The sequence below is a fragment of the Gymnogyps californianus genome, chromosome 2, assembly GCF_018139145.2.
Source record: "Gymnogyps californianus isolate 813 chromosome 2, ASM1813914v2, whole genome shotgun sequence".
Lineage (NCBI taxonomy): Eukaryota > Metazoa > Chordata > Aves > Accipitriformes > Cathartidae > Gymnogyps > Gymnogyps californianus.
In genome coordinates, this window is record NC_059472.1 from 140,769,632 (window position 1) to 140,781,160 (window position 11,529).

General features: G+C 39.0%; 1 non-coding gene across 1 annotated transcript; it reads left to right on the plus strand.

Moving 5' to 3' along the window:
• The first annotated feature begins 5,544 nt into the window (after nucleotides 1–5,544).
• On the plus strand, nucleotides 5,545–5,618 carry TRNAN-GUU (transfer RNA asparagine (anticodon GUU)). The gene has a single exon. It is a non-coding gene; the product is annotated as a tRNA-Asn (tRNA).
• The last annotated feature ends 5,911 nt before the right edge of the window (nucleotides 5,619–11,529 follow it).

Here is an 11,529-nt window from a genome sequence, read left to right on the forward strand (position 1 = left end):
GATTTTGGCCGCACTATTTCCTCTATGTGTCAATATAATAAAGCAATCAGGAAAGATGGGGTTCATCTCACCTAACTCCACCTACTTATAGTGAACCAAGCTATTTTAAACGAATCATCGATCTCCCTCTGTAGAACTGGTGCAAGTAAGGTGCCAGTAGTTTACTCATAAGTTAGAATAAGGTGGATGACTTACCATCAGGAATGGCACCTCTCTGTTGAATTTAGATAATAAGTTTAAATTGGACAGATGTCATTTACACAGGTATAATTTAGGTGAGATAATTCTTCCTTTACTGCTTCCTGACTTTGCTTGGCAGGCTCAGTGTAAATGGAAGGAGAACTTTGTGCCATGGGTCAAACCTGGCATGCACATACGAGTTTGCTGATAAGCTTAGTTCACAGTAGATCTCCTTCTCTTGATTTTCCTGTTTTCAGCATTACAGCCATGTGTAGTTTCTGGAGTTAGATCTTGCTGTCCTCAGTCAAAGGCACAAGGCAACGTGCCAAGGACTGTAAGCATGTAAGAACAGATAAAGTGACTACTAAAGTCAGCTATTACAGAGAGCTGATATTTAAACATTCTCAGTCGGAGGAATACTAGGGCATTCTCATGTGATATTTTCCCTTTAGAGTTTTTATATGCTTATAGGAGTGGAATTAATTTTTCACAAGTATACATAGCAAGGAATATAGGCACCAGCACTGGAAGAAAAATTATGATTTACCTCTAATCTGCAAGTTTCATAAGGAAAATGTTCATATGTTCATAAGGAACATACTGCTTATTATATACTAACTGGAATATTCCCTACATTACCTTACAGGTTAAGTGTTGAATAATTAATCAGTAGGATCTGCCATACCCCAAACCATATCACATCTTAATTTAATTTCTGCAGCATTGTCAGATTGCTCTGATCATATTATAATTCCAGAAATAAAGCTGTATGTCCAACAGATTCCTGGGCAGAGTGATATTTTCAGTAGTGCAGCTTTTGCTTCAGCAACTTTTGTGTACTTGCCAAATGACGGCATCAGACCTTTTAATTGCTGAGTTTTCAGCCTCATAATGGCAATCAATCTTTCCGTAAGCATCAGGTTTCCATGTGGTGTGTGCATGCATGGTAGCCATCTATTGCAAATATTTGATTACGTTAATTAAGAGGGAGTACAGAGAGTAAGAATTTTTTTTCTCAGTGGACTTGTTCAATCAAGCAGTGTACCCTGAGTACTGTCTCAGCCAAATACTGAAACAAATATGCCACCAAACCTGTAAGATCTTGGAAATTCTATCACAAATTACTGCTTTTACAGATTTCTAATTTTGTAACAGTTATAAAAATGGTTCCTCAATAGTCTGTACTAAAATCAAGCTGATATTAAGTGAAGTAGTTTTGAAATCACATGTACGAAGGCTATATTTAGCTTTATCAGTAAGAGGTCAATACATCTGCGGTTCTATAACATGAGGCTTAATAGTGTTTTCATTTCAGGTTTCTGTGGATCGGAAATAGAGGTGGATTGGAGGCATGGAGACAGGGAAGGGAAATAGGCAGATTGCAAATGTTTAAGTCGTCCATCCTCTTCCATTAAGGACAGTCAAGAGGCTGCACCTTTCTGCATCATGGGGTGGGGTCACCACTGTGCAGCTATGCAGTCTGGAGTCCGGACTGGGACTCTGCATGGCTCATTAATGCAAATCTATTTTTCTTTCACCTGCTTAGATTCTTATCCTCAAAGCTTTGTATTCGTCAATGTAATGGGTTAAGAATTTTCAATTTAGATGAGTTTCTTGGTATGCAGGTACTATTTTTTTCTATTTCTCCCCTCTCTTTTCTTGACTCCTGGTTGAGAGAAAATGGTAGTCACTGTTAGCTCCTTGTGAAACTGAGTTATTCTTTTTTCATCAACGCTTCATTTTCACATTATTCCTCTTCCTGGTTCCCTCTTATGCTCCCTGATGTGTCTCTTTAAAATTCAGAATTCTTTATATTTATGGGGCAGTCTTTGGAAGCCTCCATAGCCACTGTCCAAGCTGTGTTGCGTTCGTGGAGCATTAGAAGCCTTCTCTTCTGGCTGCCAGCCATACAGACGCCATCCTGTAATTATCATGTTCTCTTTAAAACAGAGAGAGAGAACATAATTTCCACTTCTATCAGTGTGATATCTGGTAAAAATCATTAACACTAATCATCATTAACATTCTGTGCAGTACATTAGTAGTCTGTCTGATACTGGTCCATTAAAAAATACTTAGCCTTGAGTTCGAAAAGTCCTACAGCAAAGTCTCAGAGAGCTTATGCTTAGTGTGCAGCTAAAACATATCCTGCTTCAACGGTCACCTTTGTCACAGATGTTAGGTAGGTGTACTCTGATAAAAAGGCCGGGTACCTGTGTGAGTGAGAGTTGATTTTCATTTATTGATTACCCTGACATGAAGCTGAGAGGCAAGGAAGTTCCAGGAAGAACTTTACAGAAGATACTAATTAGAGAATATAGCAAATTAACCAAAACAATGTAATAAAAGATTGCGTGGAAGAAATACATAGGCAGAATAGTTTTTATAAATTTAACGGAAGGGAAAACAACTGAGTACTGATTGTTTCTACATTGTAAAATGTTAAAGAACATTACATAAAGAAATGTAAAAAAAATACTAGTAAGTGGTCCAACTGTTACAGATAAGTCTTGCCCAAGATTCAGGTGATGAGCTGTAGGAGATTAAAAATTCAGTGCATCTTGAAGTGCAAACATCTGAGCGAGCATGGGACTCATCCCAAAGGAGCAATGCCTGTGTGCACATCCCTTCTAGGGGTTAATATCTAATCACTAACATAAAGCTGCATTACGACAAGTCTAACAGGAAATTATAACTGAGTTTTCATCCTGTCTCTAGGCCAACTAGATCTAGTTTTTAGCCTAATTTTTATACTTTGTGCTACTGAAACAAATCTGGTCTTTTTTTTGTGCTCAGATTCCCCACTGCTTTGTTTCTCTTTCCTGTGATGTCATCTCGAAATAGCTTAGGCCTAAAGATGTAGTTTCTTAAATAATTTATAAGATAGTAGAAGTCCTATTAAAAGCTCTTTAAAAGTCTTTTCACACGGCTACTTGTCCGCTAGCACTGCTTGGATAGGCTTCACTCTTGTTTCTACTCTAGGAGGAAACTTTTTGCTCTGTGCTTGCACAGCACCTACTCTTACAGTTTTGTCCGTGACTTGTGCCTATTGATACTGTTCAGTTTTCAAAGCCTGGAGTCTGTAATGGGGTCAGCAATCAATATAGAGCAAAACACAGGCAAGGAAAATAGTGAAGGAAAGCAGGCAAAACCTAAAAAATGATCAAAAGAACATCATGAAGAGGCTCAGATAATGAGGAAAGATGGATTACCTTGCAAAACAATATTCACAAGCATAAAAGCAGTATAAAGAAGGAGTGACATTTTGAGAGTTGAAGGTGGGTAAAAAATTGGAACAAGAAGGCAAAGCTTTTCTGTTAGAAAAGAAGGCGAGAAGTGAAGCAGCTATTATTGCCTGCAATAATGCCTCCAACACTGGGATAGGAAAATATCCTGGCGGATAGGAAAACACTGGGATGGGAAACTAAATCCTGTGATCCTTGAGACTGGACAGAGGCAAACGTCTATGTCACAAAGGACATTTGGCTAAATAAAAAATAAGGACAATGTAAGTATTAAAGATGAATGAAGTGACATCTCCTACTGCCTATGAGAAACTGGAAGAATGTCCCACCGGGTTTCAGACCCCAAAGCTAACCAACATGTTTTCACTCATGTATGATTGCCACTATTTTTGTGCAGTTTAGTGTTTCAGAACCTGTCCAAAATAGAAAGTAAAATATTAAATATACCTATGTCGATTGGCAAATACTTGAGCGGGTTATTTAATGCTGCTGGAGGGAGGATGCACAGCAAGTCCTTCGTCTGGCCACTGAGAATACCCCAGCTCCGCAGAACAACTTTTAAGCTGTCCTCATTCAGCAGCCTTCCCTTCATGTTCTCAGCTGCTGTTGCTTATCCAGCAATAGTTCAGGCAGTGAAACTGGGTGATTGTAAAAGTGACATGTATTTCACTGTGGAACCAGCTATGAACGAGCTATGGAATTTGTAACTTAAAAGCAAATATAAAAATGGGAAGGTGCGACTAGTTTATGGGACAAAAGCTAAAATGGAAAAGTCAAAGAATGAGAAGCTTTATTTGTGAATGAAAAATTGTAATTGACTGTTATGGAAGCCAGTGCAAAAATACACTTTTTTGAAATTATTAAATGTCTTGTCAGCTCTGATTTTTCCAGGCAACTGATATTTATACACTTAATTTTGTAATATTCTTTTAGGAGTGAAAACCAAGCTGTATTAGAAATGGAAGAAGACAGTTTTTATAAAGATATCTCCAGAAGGTCATTTCTCACTGAACTTGACATAACTCTAGATCTTTCGAGTTATGCTAATTTCTCAAGTTTCTTTAAATGAGTATCGTGGTTTAACCCCAGTCAGCAGCCAAACACTACGCAGCTGCTCCCTCACTCCCCCCTGCCCCGCTCCCAGTGTGATGGGGAGGAGAATTGGGAAAGAAGGTAGAACTCGTGGGTTGAGATAAGAACAGTTTAATAACTAAAGTAAAACATAACACTAACAATAATAATAATGAAATAATAATAATAATAGTAATGAAAAGGAATATAACAAAAAAAAGAAGAGGGAAAAAAAAGGAAAAAACTAGTGGTGCACAATGCAATTGCTCACCACCCACTGACCGATGCCAGAGTCGCAATCCGCACCTCCTGGCCAACTCCCCCCTGTTTATATACTGGGCATGACGTTCTATGGTATGGAATACCCCTTTGGCTAGTTCGGCTCAGCTGTCCTAGCCATGCTCCCTCCCAGCTTCTTGCACACCTGCTTGCTGGCAGAGCATGGGAGACTGAAAAGTCCTTGGCTTAAGATAAGCGCTACTTAGCAACAACTAAAACATCAGAGTGTTATCAACATTGTTCTCACATTAAATCCAAAACACAGCTACTAAGAAGAGAGTTAACTCTGTCCCAGCCAAAACCAGGACAATGAGCTTGAAATTGGGTGGAACTGGGCATGCTTGACTGAGGTCAAGGAGGAAAATATCCCTATCTGTTGATTTTGATAGCGAGAGATGAAGCCTTTGGAGGAGGGCTCTTTTCTCACAACTAATAGGTAGAACCTGCCACCCAATATAATTTCTGCAATAAGAACAATATTTATTTTCCATTGTAATTTCTTACTGGAATTTGCAGTGTGCTGTTGAGTAGGTTTTGCATTTAAATACTGCATTACTTAGATCCCATATGAAATAATGAACTACAATGAAACATTGTACTGTAAGGTTTTTTCAGCTTGAAAGATTCTAGGGTATAGTAGGATTTAGTGCAGAGTATCTCTGCTATTTGGAATCAATGTTTCTAGGAAGGTAATTTTATTTTAGGAAGGAAAATTATTTTTTATTACGAAGATAATTGTTTTTATTACGAAGATAATTGGAAGCAGGGAGTCTCTGTGGCGCAATCGGTTAGCGCGTTCGGCTGTTAACCGAAAGGTTGGTGGTTCGAGCCCACCCAGGGACGGGTCCTCACCTTTAGCTCTGCCCATGGCGTGGGGGTTGGAACTGGATGATCTTTAAGATCCCTTCCAACCCCAGCTGTTCTGTGAAACTTTGGCAAACAAATTCTCTGTTAGCCTCAGGCTCAGTGAAACACTAGTTTGCTGAAGTATCAGCAATGGATTAACAGACTAAAATATTTCCATGGGTCATTATTTAAAGACGAAATTGCATAGAAATAGTTTAATTTAAGCAGAATATTACAGAGTGTTCCATAGGGCTCACATTGTTCTGTCATATCTATTTGTCTATATGGTGCTCTGTTGTGTTGCTGTGAGCTCTAATGGGTCTATGAAATTTTATGATGTTGAAATGTAAACATACATATACAAAATATCAACATGGCTACTGTGCACCTCAGGCTTAACAAAGATTTGTCATTTAGGAATTAGCAGATAGCTGAGTAGTTGTGCCATTTCCAGAAATTTTCTGGAAAAGCCTGGTGAGTTGAAATCTGCAGGACAGCTGTTATTGTTTGCTTCTAGCTTTAAATCTCCTGTGCATGGTGCACTTTAATAATTGCTCTAATGACAGGCATACGGATCTAATTCTTTGATGTGATGTTTTTGCTTATGCTTTAAAAACACTTGTACTGAGAGGCTTAGCTAACAGAATATGACTTTCTCTAAAGCCTAAAACGAGAACAAACACCACTGAAGCCCATGTTCTTCAGCAGCTCTCTCTTGTTATCATTTTATGAGTCAGCCCTTCTCTCACAGGGAAAACTCATAGGGCTCTCTCTCTGCTGCCCGTCTGCCTGTTTTCATGATACAGGCAAGCATTTAATCTTTTTGAGTTGTCTTCCTTTCTATAGTGCTGGAGCATAAGGATCTAAATAGTAGGAAAGAGGCAATCAAAATGCTGGTTTCAAAGCTGAAGGCAGAAACTCAAGCGTACTATTGACTCGGGAGCAGGAAGCAGACAATTAGCTGGTAAAGAGGTGAGCCAATAGCCAAGAAAAAATGCGGGCCTTGAGCTAGGTGCAAAAGAGCAGCTAATAAAACCAGAAGAGATCTTGGTCTTGTCTGTTCGCTTCAACAGAGTGCTTCCACTCTACAAATAAGGCACCGGTCTTAAAAAACACCTGGTTTTCAGAGGATGGCTCTATGCCCTCAAGGTGGCAGAAGAGTGCAAAGCAACTTGAAAGTGGAAAAGAAATCCCAGTTGTTTTTCAACACACTAGATCTGGATCGTATCAGATGATCAGTATAAAATTGTTATTTTTTAGAAGATCATGCTATCATAAATGTCAGAGCTTCAGATAGTAAAAGGCTATGAGTTTAACTGAAATATCTATTAAACTTCGTAACTGTGCTAAGAAACAGATGACAGGGTCAATAGGCATCAATGCAATTATTCTTCATGTTGTGTTTGAACAGTGCACTATCATGTTTGTGGCAAAGAGGTAAAGGAGTTGTTTAGACAAAGCCCACAGAAAACAGCTACTGAGTTGTTACATATGAAATTTCTGCTGTATTTATGTAGAATTAACATAAACAGGTTTATAGACAGCTTCTGGAGCAGAGGATAAGGAGAAGATAAGAACATTGATATGGACCTGGAAAGAAGGTGAGAGAGAAACTCAGTTGATCCAAAGGTCAGTCCTTGGCCTGTAATTTTCTTAACAGAGTGGTCAAACCTGGAATGGATACCCAAGTCTTATTACAAAGAAGTAATCTGTGAGATCCTGATATACAGAAAACAGTAAAGGCTATGGAGATGGTAATATCATTGTATAAAGGGCCAGAGAAACACTGGCTTAAACATGAGCAAGGTCTTAGAAACAGTATTGTTTACTATTGGACATGCTTGTCAAAATGCATATTTAACGGTTAGCCTGTGGGGGGGTGGGTGAGGGGTAGGAACGTCATCCCTGAATCTCCAGGAGAGACAAAGAGCTCATACTCCCAAAGGAGCTGAGGGCATCCCAGCTCAGGAGGAGGGAGCTGAAACGTTAGTTCCTCTCACCTGGAGCCAGCCGAGGACATTGTCATCTGTAGGCACAAGCCACCAGCTTGTCTTGCACAGGGAAGGAATTCTTAACCTTAACTCTTAAGATATTCAACAAATTGGAGACTACTAACTAAAACAATCGTTTCAAAAGTTACAGGAACTATATGAAATGAAGTATTTGAAGTCTGTACCCCAGAACCAAATATGGAGCTGAAAAAGTTCAAAGGACCTCTTGTATCTATTTGCAAATGAAAGTAGCCGAGAGAGATGAAGATGATACACACTTTAATTCTATTCTTTGTGTACTGAGGCAGGTGCTCTGCATGGATGTGGTTTGCCCTCTTTGCTCCTCTTCAGAACAATAAGCAGAGGTCCTTTGGATCTCATTGCAGAGTCTGGGGAACCAGTCATTTTGGGTATGTATGTGCAGCTTCTGTAGGAACTGAAATTTTAGATGACCGTGGTAAACCAAACATGGTGTAGAGATAGGTACAGCAATAATAGCCATGGATGTTCTTTTGAACTGGGGAATTAGAATTACTCTTATTCCCTGTTAAATGCTGAAAGATAAAAATTAAGGAGAAGGTAAAAAAGACTACAAACCAGAAACAATTGTATACATGAAACCCATTTTGCCTAAATTAAGGAAGGGTCTGTGTGGGTGAGTCTTCTTGACACATATTCTACGCACTGTGTAGAGAATTCACTGGGAATCAGGAACAGAGACTAACACCTCGAGATGCTAAATACCTTAACCAACAGGTAGTGGTAAACCCCTTTGGACAAAATTGCCCAGAAACACCTACAATCATTACGGAGGGAGGATTTCATGAAGACAAAACCCTGTCCTTTAGACCACTAAGTAGAGAAGATAATTTCAGCAGTTAGGCTATTGTGTGATTTTTCCCAGGCCTGAGAGCCTGGCCATATTTACTGCTTCCCGGAAGAGTACAAAAAGCATTTGGGTATGGCAGTGGGGTAATGGAAGGATCCACTTAAAAAAAAAATCTAAGTGTAGAACTAGAGCTGGCAGGGTGAGATAGTTTGCCATACTGGCGTTAAGGATGCAGGAAGGTGTGGAAAGAAGAAAGGGACAGATATTCCTCCAACAGTCATGAACGTGGTAGAACCATTTGAACAGAAAACCAAAAGCAAATTCTCTTTTTTAATGGGAAATTTCTAATTATCACATTATCTAATTATTTAATTATTGCTATTTAATAGTATAATACCAGCATTAATCAATAATGTCCTAATTAAATGTAGTTAAATGTTTAATTGATTAATATCATTAATATTTACAATAATTATAACATCTAGTTATTACTACTACATTATTTAGTTACTCAGACATCCTGTTGTTCCTGTCAGTTTTTAGGTAATCTAGATTTTTTTCCAGAAAGAGTATGAGTAGGCTGAGGAAACGCTGCTCTCCTGGATAGCTTGAATTTTAACAAAATAGTTAAACCTCGAGACACAGGATCAAAGATCCCTTTCTTGCTTTCTGAAGTGAGAACTACCTCCTGTTTGAACAAAAGATGCATGATGATAGAAATACGAGGTCTGTGCCATTGCCTGCCTTTGCAAACAGTAAGTCAGGGCCCGATTCTCCCCTACTCTGACTCCGTAATATGGAGGAAAGACGTTCTTCACTCCTGCCGTGGAGTTAATGCTTCAGGAACTTGATGCAGAGGTTGTTCATATCAAATACCCAAGAAATGCTACAGCTGGTGTGTTGTCATGGTAAGAGTCTTGGAATAGTGGCATTTCTGAAGTAACCCTGTCAGTTGACTTCTACTGTGGCAATATGTGGGGGAAATTTGTGCCCTCCATCAGTGATGAGAGGGCATCCAAACCCATTCTTACCTCAAATTGGTTTGCTACCATTTTGCCCCATTATGAACCTCATGTTAACCCTGTGTATATATTTGTGTAAAGCATAATTGTTGATGCCCAAGTCCCACCGTGAGATCTGGAGGCTAATTTAGTGGGTTTTGAATTATTTACTCAAGCATGGCTGCAGTTGTTAATGGCTTCCACTTACGCCTCAGGACAAGGCTCTCTTTGCCTTGCAAAAATAACTTTTAACCTTTCCAGAAGTGCAGGCAGACAACAGGAGGACAAAGTTGAAACCTTGCACTGCGTTAAGATAAAATTAAGTAGTCCAGGGTGATTCCAGTGTAAATGGATTGCTTAGAAAGAGAGATGGTATAAATGCTTTACTTCAATCGATTTTCTTGTCTGAAAACACAGGGTATGCTCAAAGGCTAAGGCCCTGAGCATGGCATCTAGCGATTTGTCAGGAAGACAGAGAGGAAGAAAGAGACGCCTGTGAGATGCCATCTTCAATTTCCTTCCTTTCTGCCACTTGTGTCCTTATAAACCTCATAGCAGTATTGTGGGTCCGGATGAACAGAAGGAACCCAGCTCTGCACTTCCTCTGTAAACTAAATTCTTTTTGCTCTGACCTGTTCCAGATCACTACCAAACGTACTGTATACCTAAAATGACAGAAGTCCATTTAACAGCAGTGTCTTTGCACAGAGGTGGTTGCAGGAGACTGATAGGTGAGTTACGGGCAGCATGTTAACAAGTATTTGCTTCATTGGGGAGCTAGTAATCAGATGAATTTGCATCTGCTGTTTCACATTCATAGAACCTGATAACTAAAAGACTAAATTATTATTGTTGTGAGTCTTTTCTACCCCAAGTGAGACTGCAGTTTGCTGTCAGGAGCTTTCCTGGTTTGGATGGGTGTTCTTCTGATAAGCTAATATATTTTTAGGATGAGTTGTGATGCTGGTATTTTGCAGAAATAGCCCTTGGGATATTCTTGGCCACAGGCAGCTCAGAAGATTTGGATAGTAACCATGACAGTGAAGTCAGGGAAAAAACCTAGAAACATACTCTTCAGGAGACGGTAATTAGTGTCTAAGTCAATAGGTGGTGCACTACGCGTGTGGAAATGGTGGAGCACTGCTCTTGCTGTTTCACTAAGGGTCTTAAGAATTGGCATTTGGGAAAACTTGTTTCATTTCACCCAAGGAACCAATTTCGGTAGCTTGAAAGCAGTAGGAGAAAATAAAATATGTATGTGTTTTTAAGATGGTGTTGACAGTAATTATTGGAATGAATTATATATGTTTCAAATGCTTGTGTCCAAAATGGCATTCAAATGTTGTATTTGTTAGTTTTGATATTTACATTTGGCTTAATGAGAACCATCATTTCATGAGTAGTTGGAGAGTATACTTAAACATGGAATCATGTTTAGGAAATTTTGCTCATGTAATACCTGTATTCAACCACCTGTTTTCCAGGAAAGGACAAATTTATTCCAGCCTAAGAATATAGACATACAGTCATTTCTGCGGAAGATCTTCATTTATGCACCGTAGATTGCATTCATTTTGCATCTGAGATTTATGGGGGAGCAATACTGAAAATTAGTGGTTTTTTAATGAGCTCGGAATGAAGCATGAGTAAAGCTAGATGAATTAGAGGTTACTTCTGGTAGTATGTCTAAGAATTGCTTTATTTGAACTTGCTATTATCTCATTGTTTGAAATTGGTATACATGATTCTAATACTGTAAAAACACTGCATTGAGTGGGTGGTAGAAAAGCAGCTTCTAGGAGATCCTGTCTGAAACCACTAAGCACTACAGCAAAACTAATCAAAAGTCACAACAAAAGCTGCACCTTAAACCTGTGTGGTGAAGTGTAGATCTGTTAATTTGTCAACGTTGTTTTGTCACTTACTTGTCTTAAAGCAAATTTGTCTATTCATAGTCTTTAGCACAGTATTCATATTTTAAACTGATAAACACAGTTCCTTAAGATAATTGTTAGTGGCTCATGATTCTCTTCCCAGTGAAGCATTCTGCACGGTTACAACCGTCCCTTCTACAACCGCTTTCCAGG